Consider the following 21,764-nt stretch of genomic DNA (forward strand, 5'->3'; position numbering starts at 1 on the left):
ATCCAGTAGCCAAGAAAGAATTTCATAATGATTATGTTTAAGGAGATAATGGGAAACAAAGAGGTTTCCAAATGTGTTTTAATCTGTCAAGTGTACTGGTTTCAAATTTTAATGGATATACTTCAAAATGGAAAAAAAATGGAAAGGCTATATACTCAATGGTCAGCAGTAATCATCTTTGGAGAGGGATTACAAAAGAACATTTGAAAAGATCTTTATACTCTACATTCATTATACATCTATATTATTTGAATTCATATATCATTTATGTAAGTAATGTGATTTTTAAGTTAAAAGTTAAAATTAATATGCCATGCTATTATGTCATTGGGTAATGGGTGTGCCTAAGTGCTGTCTTCTTGGTTATTATCAGATATTAGTGAATCTCTCCAGAAAGACAAATTTTCTTTGAAATTTTTGGGACCTAGCATTGATGATAGCATCAGATATGAATACTGTGTTTTCTAGATTTTTCTTTTTTTTTAGTAGCAAAATGAGAAGAAAGGAATGGAGGAATAGAGAGAAAGAGGAAGATGGGTTCAATCTTTTTTCCTAAAATTTTAAACAGACTAATTTTGTAAACAAATACAAATATTTCAATAACTTATCATTTCCTCCTTATAATGAATGAGTTCAGCAAAAACAAATGCTGAGCACAAAAGTGTTGTTTACTTATTTTTTTAAAACAACTTTTATTTTTAAAACAACTTTATGGATAGTATCATTTTATAGAAAAACCTTTACATCAGCACAATGCCATCAGACGTTAAGAATTACTAACAATGGTTTTACTTGAATTCTTTTTTTAATACAGCAAGAACCTCAGTTTACAGATGCCTACAAAAAAACTAAGAAAACCCCCAATAAGTTAAAAAAGCAATGTGGATAATTTTCTTTGAAAATAATTCATGATAATGGTAAACATTGCTTTCCTGGATATTCTGCCATTATTTTAGCCCGTCCTCAATCATTGCCACTAGAATCTTTAGGAGCTCCCTACTGCCAACATAAACATTGTGTGAAAACTTTACAAACATAGCTGGGAAGAACAGAACAATGACCTCTGCATGACTTGTTGGTAGCTTTGCAAGAAAAAGGCCTAATTTGACATGTGGAATTGGTGGTTTGACCAGCCTTGGTTAACGCTGGGTCCACATGTAAGGGAGATGAAGTGGCTTCTTCCCAGGGTCACCAGCTCAGTCTCATGCATGATGAGTCACAGTGGCAGAAGGGTGCCTTCTTCCTGGCTGTCTTGACTCACTCAGTGTGAAGCAGGAGAGGATTCTCATTGGAGCTGTGGTCCTGAGTTACATGAGAGACCGCAGTGAGCTAAATGGCTTCACCAAAATGCAACCAAATCCCTCAAGTAAGGAGAGAACAGGATGGAAATGACCAAATTCACTGATGATTTGGGTTGGCAAAATTTTATGGAGTTCTAACATTAGCTGTGGGCTCATAAATCATATTTTATTTTGTGTTTTCTACTTCTGATAGTTAATTCCCTGCAGCTGAAGCTGCATTTTCAATAAGTTCTATAGGAATTTGCATTCTATTCACTAAAAAGAATAAACTAGCATTGAAATCTACGTATCAGACCATGTTTCCACTTGCCTCAGAACCCCTGCTACTCAATAGACATCCACTATTGCATTCTCCTCTAGGACTAGTGTGTTTTTCTTTTAAAATTGAAACTAGCTATCCCAGGTTTTAAACTTTATTGTAATGTGGTCTAGTGATTTGTTTAATTACTAAGATATTAAAAGGATTGTTCTAGACAAACTCCTTAAAGTATTTTAGTTGCAAATTAATAAATAACAAAAAGACTGCATGGAAAATGGTGGAATAAAATGTGTTCCCCGCTCCTTTCTTTATATGACCAACTGCAGATCCTCTCAGAATCCAAGTGATTTATCTGTTTAGAATATTCAGAGACTTGTAGTTTCTGTTCAACCAAGGTTATCCTCAAGGGTAAAATATTTTCTCCCATTCTATTGGTTGTTTTTTCACTTTCTTGGTTATGTTCATTGATGTATAAAAGTTTTTAAGTTTGATGAATCCAAGTTATCTAATTTTGTGGTTGCTGTTGTGAATGAATCTGTTTTAATATTTGAGAGTCCATTGCCAGATCCAAGGAATGAAGATTAACAAATAGCCAGGGCACAGTGGCACACACCTATAATCCTAGCAGCTCAGGAAAGAGAGTTCAAAGTCAGCTTCAGCAACTTAGTGAGACACTAAGCAACTCAGCAAGACCCTGTCTTTAAATAAAATATAAGAAAGGATTGGGGATGTGGCAGTGGTTAAGCACCTCTGAGTTTAATCCCTAGTACTGAAAAGGGGAAAAAAAATGAACTCCACTGGGCACGGTGGTACATGCTTGTAATTCCAGCAGTTCGGGAGCTTAAGGCAGGAGGATCACAAGTTCAAGGCGAGCCTCAACAAAAGAGAGGTGCTAAGCAACTCAGTGAGACCCTGCCTAAAAATAAAATACAAAATAGGGCTGGAGATGTGGCTCAGTGGTTGAGTGCCTCTGAATTCAATCCCTGATAACCCTCACTCCCCGCCCCCCCCCCCAAAAAAAAAAGATTAACTCCTATGTTTTCTTCTAATATTAGCTCTTGTATTTTGACTATTTGCTTATTTTGAGCCCATTTTCATTTATGGAATGAGATAGGGGTCCATTTCATTATTTTGCATGTGTATGTGTAGTGGTCCCAGTACCATTAGTTGAAGAGATTATATTTTTGCCCATTTTGTACCCTTGTCAAAAAATCAGTTGGTCATACTTGGAAGGTTTATTTTTAGGCTGTCAACTCTATTCTATTGATCTGCATGTCTCTTTATGCCACAACCATACATCTTTGGTTACTGTAGCTTTGTTGCAAGTTTTAAAATTGAAAAGTATGAATTATCCATGTTTGTTACTTTTTTCAAGATTGTTTTAGCTATGTGGGTCCTCTTAAAAATCTAAGTGAATTTGAAGATCTGCTAGCTATTCCTCTTTTGTAAAGATGCCATTGTAATTTTAAGAGATTGCTCTGAATCTATAAATGATATTAAAATAAAACTTCTTAGGAATTTAACAGTTTTATTGAGAAAGAATGATTCAATTCTGGGTAGCATTCAGACCATAGCTCTGCAGTATAGACAATAAATATTTATAGATAGAACAAAGAAATGAAGAACAGAAATATCCTGATTGGTTGGAATTGTTTGCCTCAACTGGCTTGCTCTGTTGGCTGCCTGTAATTAGCTGAATCCTAGCCCTCCAAGTCAGATTTCAGTTTGCTACATAGGATCTCAGAGTACAGCAAAAAATTTTAAATTATCAACGGTTTTGAGAATTATCGCTAGCTTAAAAACATGTCTCCAACTCATGGATATGTGAAATAAACTTACTTATGTAGAATTTACATTTATTTCAGTAATAATTTGTGGTTTTCAGCATAATATCTTTCTACTTGTTGAATTTATTCCTGGGTATTTTCTTTTTTTGAGGGGTGTTTTTGTAAATGATACTGTGTTCTTAATTTCCTTTTCAGATTCAGAAGCACATGAGTTCTATGTGTTTACTACATGCAACTTTGCTAAATTCAGTTGTTCTGTTTTTTTTTTCAATTCTTTGAGACTTTATACATGATCATGCTATTTGTGAATAGAGAATTTTACTTCTTTCTAATTTGTATGCAATTTATTTGCTTTGCCTACCTGCTATGACTAGTATTTCTAATATTTTGTTGTTGATGCCCCATAGTTTCCTTAGGTTTGCTCATTTTTCATTTATTGCTGTGTTTTTTTCCTGCTATGACTGAATAATTTCCATTTTCCTATTTTTAAGTTTGTGAATTCTTTCTTTGATATGCTAAACTCCTCTATTGAACTTTCTAGTGAATTTTTTACTTTAGGTACTGTACTTTTAAGCTTGAGAATTTCTATTTGGTTTCATTTATAATTTGTATCTCTATTAATATTGTCTGTTTGTTCAGAACATTCTCCTTGTTTATTTCAGTTTTTCTATTCTTAGCTTCCATGACATCTTTGAGAAAACTAAACACAATTGATTTAAGTTTTTGACTAATAAGACCAATGTCTGAGCTTTCCTGGGGATGGTTTCTGTTGATATCTTTTTTTCTTATGAATAGGCCATACTTTACTTTTTCTTTATTTGTTTTGTAATCTTTTTTTGGTGAATATTGGATATTTAATTTTATAATGTGATAATTCTGAAAATAAAAAAAATATGGATCAACTGGATTTTCATTCATTGCTACTGGGCCTTAAATTTTTGCAATCAAAAAAATATGTGGCTGTGCCTTTTACTGCTGAATACATATACATATGCTCTGTCACAGTAATACTACCCTTAGAACATATCAAAATTAACTTAGTATTATGTGCATCAAAAGTCAGGTACAAGAATATTTGTAGCAGTATCATTTGTAGTTACCTCAAAATTTAAATAACCTAATGTCAAGCAATAGTAGAACAGAAAAAGAAATTTTGGAATTACATACCAAAATGAAAATGATTGAAGTACTCCTACATTCTTTAATATAGATCAACCTTACAAATATAATACTAAGAAAGAAGAGCTACAAGAGTATATACTATTTGTGTCTATTTATAAACGTTTGAAAAAAAAAGACAAAACTAATTTTGGTGGTAGAATTCAGAAGAGTGGCTATTTGTGTGTACAGTTGAGTAATATTGAGCATGAAAAAAGCTTCTACATTGCTGATACACATTGAACATCTTGAAATGGGAAGTGGGTACACATGTTGGTTCCTTTTGTCACCAAGCTATACACTTAAGATTATTGTTTTTCTTTTTCATATGTGTTATCCTTAAAACAATTTTCATACCTATTGATAACCACAATATAATTGCATTTTTATCAGTTTTCCTAAAGATGCAGGGAAAGGAATGTTAAGTGGTGGTATATAAGTTATAAAAACTACTTAGGGGAGCAAATCTAACAATCATTTAGTGGGGCAAATTGAGGGACTTTGTTACTAGGATTCAAAATGTGCATATTCTCTGATGCAGTATATTCACTTGTTGGTTTCTCCATCCTAGAGAATACTTGCACATAAGTACAAGAAATTACAGAAAGATACTTACACACGTTTAATGAATTATTATTTTAGTAATAATAATAAAATGAAACAAACTATATGTCTGAGGGTGGGGAAATGTAAATTGAATTGTACATATATTGGTCCTGAGAAGTACCATATAGCAATTCATTCATTCATTCATAAACTTTTGCAGTGGTTGGGCTTGAATCCAGGACCTTTTACATGCTAGGCAAGTGCTTTACTACCAAGCCATAACCTCAGCCCTAGAGCATTTTTTAAAAAGTCAGGTAGATTTATATATAAACATGGGAAGATCTCAATGTTGAGTACAGAAAATAAAAACTTCTACACAAGAACTAGGAGTCATCATCTAAGGAATGGGGTTGTAATTAGTGCCTGAAAAGGATATTCAGTAATTCGTAAGGGTAAAAAAAATTGAACCGATATTATTTCTCTTGTGTAATTTAAAATTAACAATAGCACTTAGAATGACTTTGGAAGAATATCCAAAAAATCAGCAATACAGGTTGACTCAGTGGCAACTGAAAACCTGAGGAACTGGGATGTGGAGAATATTCACTGTCTACCCATTGTAACTGTAAAAATTTGAAAGATGTAACTGTAGCATCTATTAGGGGAAAAAACAAAGTTAGTTTAAATAAAACAATAAGTGATGCCCAATCTCGTGGAAAAGAAACATACACATATAATTAGATATAACTATAAGTAAGAGATGTTAGTTACGCAATAGACTCACGGAGAAAAGGTCTCCTAAATAGGTCTGGAGGACTTGAGAATTCAAAGCGATCGAACACAGTACTGGCATAGAAGTGGGACGCCCTATTTCAGTACAGAAGAGATCAATGGGAGGTGCCCAGAGGATCTGAAATCCTCCCTGTGATTGTTTTCCACGAGCCCAGGGGCTATATCCCTACCAAGTGACTGAAAAAAAGTGGTAAAGGCATAATCGTAAAAAAAAGAAAAAGCAAACACTAATTAAAACGATGTAGTACAAATTGCGGGAAAGCCCAACCAGCTCAAGGTTTTCAAAGTCAGAGTCCCAGATTCCCACCCGTTCCTCAGGGCAGTCCAGCTCCCCGTCTCCCGTCTTCCCCCGCCGCTTATTGGTCAGTAGATGATTGACATATTTTCTGTCCAATCGTGTAGTTTCTCTAGAGCCTGCCCAGCACTCAGTCTTTGGACCCTGGAGCAAGATGCGGCTTCTGTGCGTGTACGTCAGCGTGTTGACGTCACGGCCGGGTACTCGAGGAGCTCCTAGGGCGGCTGGCTGCGGGTGGTGGGCTGCGCTTCGCTTGCTGGGCTGGGTGCCTGGTCCCGCCCCACCGAGCCCCACCCCGCCGCCCCGGAGATCCCTGGAGGGCGCGACCACTGAGCCACTGTCTCCGGGCCAGTCTGGGGCGGCCGGCCCGGAACCACCCGATGAGGTAGGCTGGGTTTCGCGTCACCCTGTTTGACAGGTTCGAAAACTGAGTCCCCGAGGTCAGGCCACCTAACTGGGTTCCTGGAGAGTCCAGCAGACGGAGGCCATAACCCTGTCGTTCCCTTCTGTTTACGGAGCCCTTGCTAGATCCACCCGGGAAGGAGGAGGGGCGAGGCATGTGTTTATAATGGATGCAAAAGTGAAGTTGTAGATTTCCAAGACCCACTGCTCCCAGGGCAGAGATTTAGGGACGGATTCGGGTAGTGAGGTCTCCATTTCTTCACCTCGCTGGCTCCAGCGAGGTCCTTGTGGGGTCCATCCCCATATTGGGCCATGGGCCCTGAAGAATGACCAAGGATGGTGACTAGGAGGTGAAGCGTGGGTTGTCCAGACACAGTCGTTTATGGGCCTCTTTTATTCATCAAGAAAGGCCTTGTTCAAAACAAAACAAAATAAAGATTAAAGTCTGAGTCATGATTGTTCTGGAGATGGTTTCAGTTCACTGCTTTGCCCACTCATTTTGCAATTTTTTTTTTTTTTTTTTTTTGAAATATAAGTAGCATGCTTTCTTTTTGGTTTAGAGTTAGGAAGGGATTTTTTTTCCCTCTTATTTCAAACGTGGGTTAACACTGTGGCATTTTTCTTATCATTCTCTTAATATAGCAGTTGTTCATCATTCATTTATCTTCTATTTCACAGATGGAATTACTTGAATAAATCTCTTGACTCATAAATAGTTTGGATACGTTCAGTGAGGTTGCAAAGTAACAGGTCTAATTTCTAAATACACTGGAGTTAGTTCAGTGTGTTATATCAGATTTCTTTGTGTGGAAGGTTTCTGAAAGGTAGTTACCATCTATAGTCCATCTGCCCATCTCTCTATCTAGAAGCAAGATTTGATGAAACAAAACAACTTACCATATCTGTGCTTTATTTATGGATTCTGATAATAAAGTAGTGGGTAATTAATGTACATGAAATGAAAATATGTAATGTACAATATATATATATATATATATATATATATATATATATATATATATAATATAATGTATACAAACTGAATAATATAATATATAATATTTTGTATTGTCAGGAAGCATTTATTCTTTTTAAGATCTTACCGTCTCTAACATGGACCTTTTAAAGTTGCATTATTGCATTATAGAAAACTGCATTAAAGAAATGAACTTTATGGCTTCTGATGACTACTTATTTTCATAGAAGGAAAGGTGATTGGTGTAATTTTGAATTTATTCATTGGACAGTTTCATCTGATGAATATCTCTCTGGGCTACCCATTGTTTCAGGTATTTGGGATTGAGTAATGAACAGTTTAGATGAGGTCCCTCACTTCAAAGACCTTATCTTTTGATGGAGATACAATGTACATGCAAACCAAAAAATGACTTTAGGTAGTAATAAATGTTAGAGAATATATTACAGGGGAAGGAACTCTGGTGTACTGGGGGGTGTGGGCAAATTTACCTGTGGGGAAGATTTTCCTGAGGAGGTGATGGTTGGGGTGGTAACTGAATGTTTAGAGTGAGTCAGCCATGAAAAGATCTGGAAGTTTCTCTAATAGTGCAAAAACAAAAACAAAAGCAAAAAAACAAAACTAAAGAAAGAATGAGTTTGGCATGTTCTAAGGATGAAGGGAAGCTAGTATGGCTAGAGCAGAATAAACTTACGGGAGAGTGATGTGGGGGGACAGTGATAGGAGGGGATACTGGAGAGGTGAGCAGGAGCTGTATCATCTGTGTCTGCTGTGAGAGTTGCAGACATGTTAAGGAAAGATGATGTGTGTATCTGTCTATCTATATCTATATCTATATGTCTATCTCAGAGTCCTTGTTCTTGTTTAGAGGCACTCATAAGTTCTGACCAACTTTCTGCCTTTTGGTTATGAAGTTGTTATATATGTAATATATATTTTATATTGCATAATATACTATGAATTATTGTATATTATATGTGTATGTATAGACATATATATGTGTGTGTATATATATATATATATATATATATATATACATATATATATACATATATGTATATATATACACACACATACATATGTATATGTATGCATATATTTCTTCCTTCTTCCAGGGGTCTTTTTAATGAAAAGAATGTCCATGTAGTTGTTTTTTCATTGTTATTATGTATAGGACTCAAAGCCTTTGTTTATCTTCAAGGGCTACTTTTATCTCCTAAGCATGAATCTTCTTCCTTATTATCTTTACCTTCTTTCTATTAGGAAAGCACTGTCAGTCTGCTCTATCCCAGCCAAGCTCTAGGAAACTGCGTTACTTGGTTAAGTAGATATTACTGACCAGGGATGCTCTGTCTGCTTTTATTTAATGTATACAGTGTGCCAAGTACATTGCATACATTCTGATCCTTCCACCATCTTGCAAAGGTAAATATTACACCTTTTCAAGAGTACAGGAAAGTTACTCTTAAGGCCACTCAGCTGGTTACGATGGAGCTCATTAGCCTTACTCTGAAATCTTAACTTCCTTCTGCTTCACCCCTTGCTTCTTTGAATATGTAATAGCAACTGCATATCTCTGTTATTTAAACTTTGTTTCATGTTGTGGCATTTTAGAGATTGTGTGATTTGACCTTTAGTTTAAAGGTGGAGCTGTGGAGGCCCAGAGAAGTCCATTGATTTCCAGAATAAAACACAGTGTACAAACTGATGGCAGTTATAACCCTGCTGATTTTCAGCCCAATTTTTTTTCTTTTCTACCTTCTTGACTATCCCACAATATTTCTGTGTATATAAATATAAAAATATAATATTTTAACATCTAGAATGTACTGCCCATAAACTCTTAAAAGGTAATTTTTTAAAAAAGATGAGACAGTGCTTTTTCTTGGGCTAAAATAACCCTTTGCTTTGTTTTTCTTCCCTTTTCTGAGTAATGAGTAGGTGTAAACTCTCTGGATGAATCCTTGGTTTTTGTTAGAAGAGCATGATTTAAAAATGACTTTTTAAAGTTATAATTTCAGAAATTTTTGAAAGAGAATTTAAAATTTGTTACTATTTTCCCAGCTTTAATCTTATGCTTAGAAGTGTGGGAATAATGCTTAGAGTTTGGTGGCTCATAGTTTCTGGTGGCAACTAGAGTTTGTTCTTATAATTAAGGAAGTCCTTGGGTCAGCTCAGTGGTGTAATTTCTCTTTTTTAGAAATATATTTTTAAAAAGTAGAAATTAGCTTGCAAAATAAGAAAATTTAAAAATAACTATTATTTATTTCTAAACTTTACTTATTTTAATAATTATGATTAGAGTATATGAAATAAAACAGACTGACAAATAGATTAATTTGCTTTCTAGGTGATTTTTTGACCAATCTTCTTAATGAAGATTATCTTTTTTTTTATTAGTCAAACTAGAATACTATTAAAGAAATTAATCTCATTTATTAAATGTTGGAAGATATTTAAATTTAGACAAAAGACAGCTTTTGCTCTTTAAGCTACAATAGTAAAACAATGTTTTGATGGAGTGTCTCTGTCTCTTAAGATTGTTCATGCAGCTGATGTCCAAGTTCAAATAATCCAGGATGTTGTGATTTGATCCCATATTTTAGTAGTAGCATCCATGTGAACCAGCACACTAAACTGTACTCCTGGCTTTAGTTTTGGTGCCATTACTTGTGTTCTGCCTGTAATGCTCTTTGGATGTACAACTCCAGCTGGTCAAAGTTCTACCTGTACCGCTCAGTCCACTCAAATGCCAAACTTACAAGAAAAAAAAAAAATCTTCTGTGTTTTTTTTAGTGGTAGCCTTTTCTTTTCACAGAACTTTAGGGAGTTTTTCTTTACAACCTGGTATACCAATCTTGATATCTGTGGTAATGCCCAGTGGTAGACATGGATCTTCCAATCTTTGTTGACTTTAGGTTAAAGGACAGCAATCTGTGGTATTAATGCAATGGGTTTTTACAGATCCTAGAGCCCTCTAGTTTTATTTAACCATTTATCACTCTGTCTTTGAGAGAGGCCCTGTTAGGCTTTTCTTGGTTTTGGTTCTAGAAGGTCTTTCCTGTTTCAGTTAAGGGTCTGACTTCTACAGTTGACCAGAAGTCCCTTTAGAGGACCTCACCTCTTTGGGCTGTAAACGTTGAGAATACACTTTTACAAAATAAATGAATAAAATGAGTGAACTCTGTGTTACTGGGATTGAGAAATAGTAACAGCAATTTCTACTTCTCAGTATTATGGATGAGAAGACAGGCTCACAGGGAAATTATCTCAGGGCCCCTTAGTTACTTCCAGTGCTGGTCTATGAAGCCTACTCACTACTCATGACTCCTTGCATCAGGAACTTGTTACAGGCCATCATTGAATCTGAAGTCCTGCGTCAGAACTCCTGGCAGCCTCTTAAATGATGTATCAACACAGCTAGGGCCTTTATCACTGCTTCCCTTAGTCAACATAGATCTGGAGTTGCTGTGAATCAAGATCAAAGCCTGAACACTCACCTCAGTCTAACTCTGAGCTATTTAAACCTGGAGGGTCTTTCTGGTCAGGCATTGGGGTAGTATTAGGTTCCGTGCTCTTTATTTTAAAACTCTTCTTTTTTATTTCTTCTGTGTTGCAACTTTCCAAGAAATATCTTGGGACTAATTAGTGTGAATGTCCTCATTGTATTGAATCTGGAGGTTAGAAGGATTTGGCCTACTGTCTTCTAAATTGTGGTAATCATGGGCTTCTATGTTGTGTATTTTCAGGATAATATATATTCTTTAAATATTTATTTATTTATTTAAATATTAATGGTTATACATAGTTGTTGGGTTTATTCTGACAAATTTATACATGCATGGAAATTGAAGGACAATATATTTTTCAAATCTTATGCATTATTGCCCACCATAGTGTATTCTTATTTGATTTTTGTTTCAGGAAAAATATATTTCATAATTATTTGTAAATTAACCAATTGCTTATTGAATTCATGATGTGAAACCATGTTATTTGAAGTACTCTTTCCTATTTGTGTGGTATGTTAAGTTTATAAAAGGTAACACAAAGAGCTCTTGAGATGCTAGCAGTTTCTCCAGGTGAGGTGGGGACACCAGCTAGGAGTTGCTTTAGTCATTACTGATGATACCTAACAGTTTCAGAGGGCTTCCTCCACCCCAAGGGATGTTCTAAAGACTTTGTGTCAGTGTTTCTCATCCTCAGCACCAGTGACATTTCAGCTGGAAAGTTCTGTATTTTTTGGTGGCTGTCTTGTGCATTGTAGAATGTTAAGGACCCTCTCTGGCCTCCTGATATCAGTGGCATCTCATCTAGTCCTGACAACTAACAATATCCTCATTATTGCCAAATGCTCTAGGGCTCTGGGGTTGGAGGGCACAGCCCTTTGCCCTCCTATTACCATGCCATTGAGAACCACTGTTTTATATAAACTAATTCATTCCCCAAACAGTTCTCAAAGTTAAGAGTATTATTGTCATGTTATAGAAGAAGAAACTTAAATAGAGAGGTTAGGTAACTTGTCCAAATTATACAGCTAGTCAGTGGCAGTACTAGGCTGTGAAACCAAGCAGTGTAGTTGGTGAACTCTGACTCAGCAAAGCCCACTCTAGATAATTACTATCTATTAGGGATCCAAAAACCCAGTAAGGCAGAAGGAAAAGTAAATGCTTACAGGGACCAGGAAGGCCTAGCAGCAAATAAGGTGTCTGGGTAGCAAACTGGTAAACTGATAATATTGCCCAAATTGCCTATTTTTCAAGAGAAGCTAGAAATCTAGATTTTATTTATATGAAAAACTCCTTTTCATGTTGACAATTTAGTGTTTACAAAACATTGTGCAAGCCAGCAGACACACCCTGTCACCTATATATGGGCAAGATTTGGCCACAACATCATTTTGAAGTCTTTTGTGTAGACTTTGCAGTACTTTGGCAGTCCAGGATGTGTGTGTTCATTTGATAGGGAAAATAAGGTCTATTCTCTATGGGGAGCAGAAGGTTGATATAAGGATAGAAGGGTAGGTCTTCTAGACTAGCAGTGGTTGTCTTATGTTCTTTTAAGGCTAAAAAAAGAGCATGGCATTAAAGCTGGTCATTCAGCACACTTTGAAATGTTAATGCTTGCTGCTTAGTTTAAAAGTTATGGACTTCTCACAGCTTTGGAAAGAACTGTTCATAACTTTTTTATTTTATGACCTCCACTTGTTTGTGTGACCTCCACTTGTCTAAGAATTAACATAAATATCTCAGAGGACACTGAGGACCCTGAGAAAACATAGGTTCTAGAATTGAATGACTGCATCCTTGAGAAATGAAGTACAGTCATACCTCATTTTCATGACAACCCATAAACATGGAGTCCATGTTTAACTCCCTGCCTGACATGACTCTGTGCTAAGTTTTTAGAAGCCTTAAACTCTTTCTGTCCTTGGTGTTTTCCTTGTCCTCAGGACCCTGGCATCCTCAGTCAAGAACACAGTCTCATGCTTGCTTTTCATATCCCTTCATGATCTGTCCATGCACTTCTGTTCTAGCCTTCCAGTCACATCTTTTCTGTTTCTCTCATGTGGGCCTCTCTTCAGACCCAGGGTAACTGTTATGGTGTAGATATTAGGTATCCCCAAAAAGCTCAAGTGTGAGACAATACAAGAAAGTTTAGAGGTCAAATGATTGAATGATGAGAGCCTTAATCTAATCAGTGCATTAATCACCTTATGGGGTTAACTGGGTGGTAACTGCTGGCAGATAAGGTGTGGCTGGAGAGACTGGGTCAATGGGAGCATGCCCTCAGGGTTTACATTTTTTCCCCAGTGAGTGGAGCTCATTCTCGCTGCTTCCTGGTGGCTATATCCTGAGCCACTTTCTTCTGCCACACTCTTCTGCCATTTGTTCTCCCTCTCCACCATCCCAAAGTAATAGAGTCAACCATGTATGGATTGAGACCTTTCAAACCGTGAGCACCAAAATAAAATTTTCCTCCTCTAAAATTGTTCTTGTCAGGCCTTTTGGTCACAGTTGCAGAAAAGCTAACTAAAATAGTAACTCATTGTTCACTGACATGCTTCTTGAACTTTCCTCTGTTTTTGGTTTGCTCTAGTCTGCCTCTTTCTTGGAATAGAACAGCTGTTCATTTCTTCCAGATTCTTATGTTTTTTCTAAGGTCAACTTTTTCATGAAGCCTTTTCTGGTCACAAAAGGTGATATTCAATCTTATTTATATGATAATTATCTTAGACTTTTTTCTAATTATTTATATAATTGTGTTACTTCTTTAGGAAAGGGTACTTTAGGATGGAGACCAAGTCTTTTCCATCTTCATTTTCCTGTGGGGTGACTAACATATGTTTTACATGTGGTAGATAATAAATATATCTATTTGTTTCAGGCAGGTATTTTCCCACTTGTGTAATGACTTATTACATTTTTTTCATATTTATGATATATTTGTTTCCATTTTAGTGTGTTATTAGAATTATTTCACAAACTAGTATTCAAAATATATTGGAAAGAGGGATGACAAATTTAGATAATTTTGGAAGATTGGGCATCTTTTGTTAATTTCATCATCAAGTTCAGTAACTGGAGATTGTTCTTGATTTATTTAATATGTTGAAACCTCAGTCATGTGTAAACTTGTCTAATTTTAGATATTAAATATTCAGACTCTCTATTTTTATAAAATGATATTTGTTACTCATTACTTCAACAAACAAATCAAATGCCTAACATGTGCCAAGTATTTCTCTGTGTGCTAAGGATATGGAAGCATTCTCTAGGAGCTTTTGGTGTAATCCTAAAAAAAAGAGCTGTTAATGATATCTGAATATGAATGATTAGAATGATATGTGGAATATACATTAAATAAATATGTGTTTATGGAATACAATAAGGATATATGGAATATACATTATTCCTAGGTTTATTATTCTGCTTCCTGTTGCTATAACCATGTACCTGAGGTTGTGTAAAGAGGTTTATTTAGCTCAATTTTTGAGGCTTAAAATCCAAGATCAAGTGTTTCATTGGTTTGGTCTTGGGGAGGGTCCTCTTGACTGCTTCACAAAATGATGGAGGAGCAGAAAAGGAAATGCTGTGTGTAGAAGTGAGTGGTCAGATGGTGAGACAGGAGAGTCAGGAGTTAGGCTTGATCTTTTTTTTTTTTTTTTCAGAGAGAGAGAGAGAGAGAAAATTTTTTAATATTTTTTTTTTTTTTAGTTTTTGGCGGACACAACATCTTTGTTTGTATGTGGTGCTGAGGATCGAACCCAGGCCGCACACATGCCAGGCGAGCGCGCTACCGCTTGAGCCACATCCCCAGCCCAGGCTTGATCTTTTATAACAGCTTTTCTGAGAACTAACTGGGGTCCCATAAAAATGACATTAACTTCTTCCAAGAGTGATAACCCTTAATGACCTAATTACCTCCCACCAGGTCTTATCTCTTAAAGGTTCCAAATTTCTTTATACCACCACACTGGGGAACATGCTTATGGCACACAAAACTTGCAGGGAGGAACTCAAATCAAAAGTTCTAGGGATGTCCAAAACACAGCATTAGGGGATCAGAGGAAGTTTGAGGAAGTGATACTTAAGCTTCCTTAAACAATTAATAGTCTTTTACTGCTGTTAATAGTGTGGTGGAAGAAAAGGCATTCTGTGCAAGGGACAAATACAACAAAGGTATCCATAGTGCAAGAGAGCAGCTGGAGCATTGGCTGAGGGAAATGATGTTTTAAGCAGAGAAATGAGTGTTCTGGAGGTGAGACATAATTGATGGAGTAATATATAAGAGAGATTTGAGAAAACAGTGAAGTTGACTGCTGAGATTTAATAAGGGGATTAAATTAGCTACCAATAAGGAATGTTTTGAGGGTGGAACTAGCAGAAGAATAAAACTTAAGCACATTTTTTTAAAAAAAGCTATAAAGAAGATATTACTGGTTATTATTGGTTAATTATTCTGATCATAGACATTTTAAATCATTTGCAAGCTGTGTGTCTATATCAATGCCTATATTTTTAGACATAAGTTTTTTATTTTATAATTGCTTATCTTTTTAAAAACGTGTAATATCAAAATTTTCAAAAATGGTGCTAATTTCAGCTTTTATTGAGAACCTGTGACTTTAAGAAGATCCTACTACTTTGTTATATTCTCTGCCTTTGTTACCTGTGCTCTAAACCTGCTCTCCTTATCAGTACAGCACACAATATTTTGGAGGTATATTAGCCCATTGTTTGACTGAGTTTTATAGATACCGGCCTTTGATATTTTTTATGTGATTCTGTTTTCTGAAACATAAGCTAGGTTGATATAGGTGATCCAGAACCCATATCTGATGCTCATCTTTTGAAGGTTTAGTTTCCTGTTTTATTGCCATTTGGAAAGAGAAAAGAATACTAAATCTAGGTTATCAAGATTTTTTTGATTGTCTTTCCCTATCTGTCACATGCACTAAGCTTTCAACGGCAAACCTTGGGCTACAGTAGAGATTAGGAATTTCTTTTTGGACCTGTGTGCCATCCTGAAGTTGGTGTCATATCTTCCCCAATGTTGCTACTGAACCACCACTCCAGCTACCACAGGGGCAATGAGTAGAAGATGGCCTTGTCACCTAGAGTGACATTTTCAGTAACCATTATCTCCTGTCTTTCAGAGAAGGAGTCTTGTGACATTGAATCAAAACAACAAAAACACACACAAAAAAACTTGCCTCTGCATAGTTCTGCTGACTTCTTACTAGTCAGCTTAAAATTCAGCTTCTGTTTTTATCTATATTGAAAATATAGGTCTTGGAAGGCCTATGAAGAATATGTGATGAGCACAGTCTTAAATCAGATTTGGAATGAAAGATAGTTACTAAAACAGGTGTATACTTTCTGTGATTCCTAGGAGAGAAGTGAGCTGACCACCATTGATGCTGTTGATTTTCAGATATAGCTCAATAAAATGTCCAGGTCTGTGGTGAGAGGTAACAAGATTTGTTTGAAAGTTGCTTGCAAAAAGAGAAAAATAGAAAAAAAAAAGTTGCTTGTAGTGATAAGTGTTGAAGAAGTGGCTTTGTGTGGTACAGAGATGTTCTCATATTGAATGGAAGATATTATAAGTTTTTTAATGGAGGGGCTTTGATCTGTCTGAAAAATAATTCAACTAAGACAACACATCTCAAAGAGAAAGCTTAAAGTGTTCGTAGTAATATATATATATATATATATATATATATATATATATATATATAAGCAAGGAGGGGCACCAAGGCTCCTTTGAATACTTACCTGCTGATGGCTGACAGAGTTAATGAGTCCAAATTGGCAAAGAGAGTGATAATTTCATGCTAGCCTTCAGGTATTTTATAATACATTTATTAGGAGTTTTAGGAAAGTTAATTGTAGATTTTGCTCTGTGGGAACAAGAAAAAGTTCTGGAAAATGATGGGCAGTCGGCAAAAAGAAAATCGGCAGTCTTTTGTAGAAGTGACCTTATTTGTCTCCTGAAGGGAAATGGGATTATAAATAGCTTCTTCGACTTGGAAGATTAAGTCAAAGAAATTTCTAGGTGAGCTGTGGAGAAAATATTTGAGTGTAGGAGTTAGAACTGACACAAGTAAGGGAAACAACCACAAAATTGATCTGAGTACCAGAGAGATTAACAAAGAGGGGAATGAGGTTGGAGCAAGAAAGTAGAAACTGAGGAAATTACCAGTGGAGACCATGTTGTTCCACTTCCTCTGGGCAACCTGAGAGCTGCATCTGAAAAAGGTGATACACAAGTCAAAGAACATTTTTGTTCCTCAGAGCTTATCTTGAAAAAGACTTTCATCAAACCAGTGATGAGGTGCAGCTGTAACATGCCACCACCCCTTTGACTTGCTGGTGCTAGGGAGATAATTAGCTACCAACTTGTTGACCCCTGTGGGATTGGTGAGCTAACAGGTCTTATGTACCACCACACATGACTTTGGCCACTCTGTGACATTTGCTATTTTGCTAACTTGTAGTTCGTAGAAGAATAAATACATATTAGCAGATGTCTTTCTTCTACCTGGCTTCTTCTTCCTCTGGACCATACAACATCCCCGGTGTGGCATATTATTGTTCAGAGTATACACTTCATTTTTTTCCTTCTTTATGATCATTCAGTTGTATTTTTTATATATCTTCCTTTTGAGTAGATACAAATTCTGTTGAGAACAGGGGAACTCTTGTATTACCTTTTAAATCCATTTAAATATCTGTGTGGTATTATATTTTATTGGTGTTCAAAGTCCATGGTTTACCAAAATGGGAACACTTAAGGGCTCATATAGGGCCCATCTCATAATAATTTTCAGTTTTACAAATAAAAGTATGCTTCAGTAGTTTTTGCTTTTTTCTCTAATGGCATGAAAGGAGAACCTTGTTATTAGTATACTTTTGGAATTTAAATTCCATGTATATGCGGTTGACTCAGAAATACACATCTCTGGCCAAGACTGTCCCTGAACTTCGGATTCATATCTGTTTATTTCATCAATTTGAATATCACATACTTCACATAAACAGAATGGATATTCTCTCTTAAAATTGCCCCTCCTCTATCCCTGTTTCAGTAAATAGCAATCCCTTTCTCTTATTTTTTAGTCCTCATTTTCTCCTATGAATCACAACCAATCTATCACCAAATGCTTTAGGCTGTCTTTAGAATCAATGAATTGGTTACTCATGAGAAACTAATGTGACTCCATTTTTAAAAATAAATAAATAACAGCAACTTCTACCTTAAGGCCTGTCCTAAGGAAGGTCTATAGCGCCAGGTGTCCCTGACTCAGTTAGGCTAGGTAAGGACCCCTAGCAACCCCCCTAGCAACCTCCAATCAGCATAAGACAGGGAAAATACCTGGAATGCCAGATGACCCCCACGTAGTTTATGGTGGTTGAGAACATGTTGGGAAACCATGTAGTTTAGCATGTACACCCCTCGTGGCCTAAACCAATCAGTTCAAATGAACCCCCCCCTCTTGTACTAGCCAATCACCCCTACCCAACTTGTTCCCGCCAGTGAATGTGCTAATCAACGTTAAGAGTTGTTTGATTTTCTCACCTTATGGAATGATTTGCGGTGTGATGTTGTGAGGCATAGAGTATCCCCTCAAAACCTATAAAATCTCACTGAACAAAGGACCGGGACTCACTCCCTGGGACCACTGCGTCGGGAACGGTTGTGAGTCCAGGCTCAAGCTTGCAATAAAGACTCTTGTGTGATTGCATTGGATTCGGCTCCTGGAGGTCTATTGGGGTCCCACGAGTCTGGCATAACACTCCACTGCCATCACCCTGTTCTACTGTCAGTACATCTTCTCTCTCAATTGTTTTAGTCATCTGCTGACCATTCTTCCTACTTCTGTGCATCTCTCAACAGAGCAGCCAGAGAACCTCTTAGAGCTTAAGTTGGTCATGTTTCTCTTCTGCTGAAAACCATCTCATTCAGAGTAGAAGCCTTTGTAGTGGTATATACAGTCTGACAGGCCCAGCCCCTGTTAACTTCTCTGTCCTCATCTCCTGTTGCCCTTCCACTCATATGATTCAGCCCCTCTGTCCTACTGGCCACACTTTTCATGGCCAGCTTTACCCCTCACAAGACCTTTGTCCTCTGTCTTCCTTCTACCTGCAGTGCTCTTCCTTCTGATGTTTCCCTGGCATTTTCCCCTTATCTCTTAGTTTTTGTTCAGATAGCACCTTCTCAATGAGATTAAATTGATTACCCAGTTTACAGTTACTGTGTTCCCAGTACTTCTTTGTTCATAAACATCTCTGATTTCTAAAAGGTAAACTCTGGGAGAATAGGATATTATTTTGGTTTGGTTAATAACCGCATGCCCAGAACTCAGAGAATGACCTGCCACAACATTGGTGCACAAATATACTTTCAGATAGATACCACTCAGATAGATACTACTAAGTAGATGTGGTAGGTTCTTGGCAGCCTTTGACATTCCAGGCATTATCAAGTGCAATTCTTAATCTTATATTACATGTTCAGATTCAGCTTCTCAGTATTTGATGTTTGTCTCATAAATTATGAAAATACATGGGATTAACATTTACCTAGCCATCTTTAAATCTTAATATTTTTTCCTGTAATCCATGTCAAATAAATGTTTAGTAATATGTATAATACTGCTATAGGAAATTGATCACTTAGAAATCAAGTCATTATAAGAATAGGTTTGGGTTTTGTCTGCCAGGGGAATGACTTAGAAGCACCATGACTTTTATTTTTTCTCCTCAATTTTCCTAAGTCATTAATTTCTAAATTAATTGTCAAAAGATTTAGTTCGTTAATGCACACAGGGTTACTTTTATCTGCTAATGTTAAAGAAGTAATTGAATGAGAAAACTACTGAAAATGACAGAGCTTTCATAGGCAGCCTTTACTGTTGTGTATATGTGTTTGCAGCATGGATGAGGGCAGAACCCAAGCAGCAAAGAGTGAGCACATTTGCCAGGATGAAATAAAAGCATTAATTATATCCTAAAGGAATGTAAACTGCACTGGAAAAAACGAGGCCTAGAAAATAAACACACAGAAGAAATCCAGGGAAACAATATGGAGAGATATTACCATAGAGTTGGTCTGTAAATTCTTAAAAGAAAAGAAAGGAGGAACAGAAGAAAGTGCACTTTAAATGTAGTTATAAGTGCTCTAAGTCAGCTGTATGCAGCAAGTTACACCTGGTATACCTGAGCTTGGTAGGTGATGCTTTGTAAAACATTTGCCTGGGAAGAGTCTGAGTTTTAATGTAGGAAACAAATGAAGGAGAAACATGGCTTTTAAATGCTCATAGTAAAATGACAATTTGTGTGCATTTCCACTAAAAATCCTAGCAAACTGTATACCTCAAATCATTGTGTGATATGACTTCACTCTTTCTTTTAACGAAGCCTGATAACAGCAATTAAGATTACTAGGTATTTAAGTGACACTAGCTCAAAATTTAAACAGAATGACTCCTATCTGCAGTTAGAAGCACTTTAGAAGTCAACTGTTCCCTGTTTATGTTAGGTAATTTTATAGTTGTAGTAAGGGCTAAATAATTTGAATGCTCAGCAATATTATATTGCTATTCCTTTTTGTTTATCACTGCATCATAAACTTTCATGTGCATAAGAACTTTTTTTTGCAACAGTATGTGTATAAAATCCACATACATTCTTTTTATAGAATGACTTAAGAGATTTTTGAGGATAATTCCAGTTTCTCCACATTTTTAAAGGTAGCACATACTTTAAGCAAAATTAATGATGTTTTTGCAGCTAAAATTTGCATTTACTTTCTTTGCTGTATAGACATACTTTACATGTGTATGTGTAGATTATAAATATTGTGTTCAATTATATTTATCATATATAGATAGATAAAACAACTCTATCCCAAAACATCCTTATGTTTTTCTGAACTAATCAGAAGTGAGTCACATACTTCAGCATGTGTCTCCTAAGAATGAGGGCATTATTTTGTATTACCAGTACAAAACTATAATCAATTCCTCCATTGTCTTTTGTTTTTTAATTTAAGATTCAATCTAGGCTTATTCATTGCATTTGATATTTGTCTCTTTGGCTCTTTCAGGTTGAAGAGTATTCATACCACTATTCTTCTTTTTTTTTTTTTTTCCTGTTTTCTTTTTATTTTTTACCATGTTGAATTCTCTGGAGTTTAGTATAGTTGCATTGTAGAATGCCCTATATACTGTGTTTTTCTGATTGTTTCTTAAACTAAATTCAAGTTAAACATTTCTGGCTGGGATATATCATAATTAATGTTATATATTTATTACAACACAATAAAAGACACACCATGCCAGCTTCTGCATTGGTGATGCAGTTCAATTACTTGGTTCAGGTGTTGCCTGCCAGACCTCCCCACTATAAAGGTATATTATTCCCAATGAAATTAAATAATTCAAAAAGTGATATTTTGAAAGTATGAATATCATATTCCCCAGCAACTTTTAAATAATTGTTATCATGTGATAATGATGCTTGCCTGAATCAGTTACTATTACTGGAAGCGACAATTATTGGTTTTTCTAATTTTATTTCTTTCTACATTTTTTTAACCTAAATTTTTCCTGTAAAGGAGAACTCTTCTCACCCCTCTCTATTTTTACATTATGACCATGCTGTCTTGGGGTATTTTTATTTTTTCTAACATAAATTCTAACATTGCTGTCTTTATTCATTTTTACATTCAATTTTTCCCAAAC

The 21,764-nt window shown here is 36.0% G+C and overlaps 1 protein-coding gene across 1 annotated transcript in view; it reads left to right on the forward strand.

Moving 5' to 3' along the window:
- Positions 1 to 6,332: 6,332 nt before the first annotated feature.
- Positions 6,333 to 21,764, forward strand: part of Stard3nl (STARD3 N-terminal like) — a 52,842-nt gene continuing 37,410 nt past the window's right edge. The window contains exon 1 of the mRNA XM_027939707.2: positions 6,333 to 6,523. The gene's annotated coding sequence lies outside the window, so the exon portion shown is untranslated. The remainder of the gene's footprint in view (positions 6,524 to 21,764) is intronic.

The sequence above is a fragment of the Marmota flaviventris genome, chromosome 1 (genome assembly GCF_047511675.1).
Source record: "Marmota flaviventris isolate mMarFla1 chromosome 1, mMarFla1.hap1, whole genome shotgun sequence".
Classification (NCBI taxonomy): Eukaryota; Metazoa; Chordata; class Mammalia; order Rodentia; family Sciuridae; genus Marmota; species Marmota flaviventris.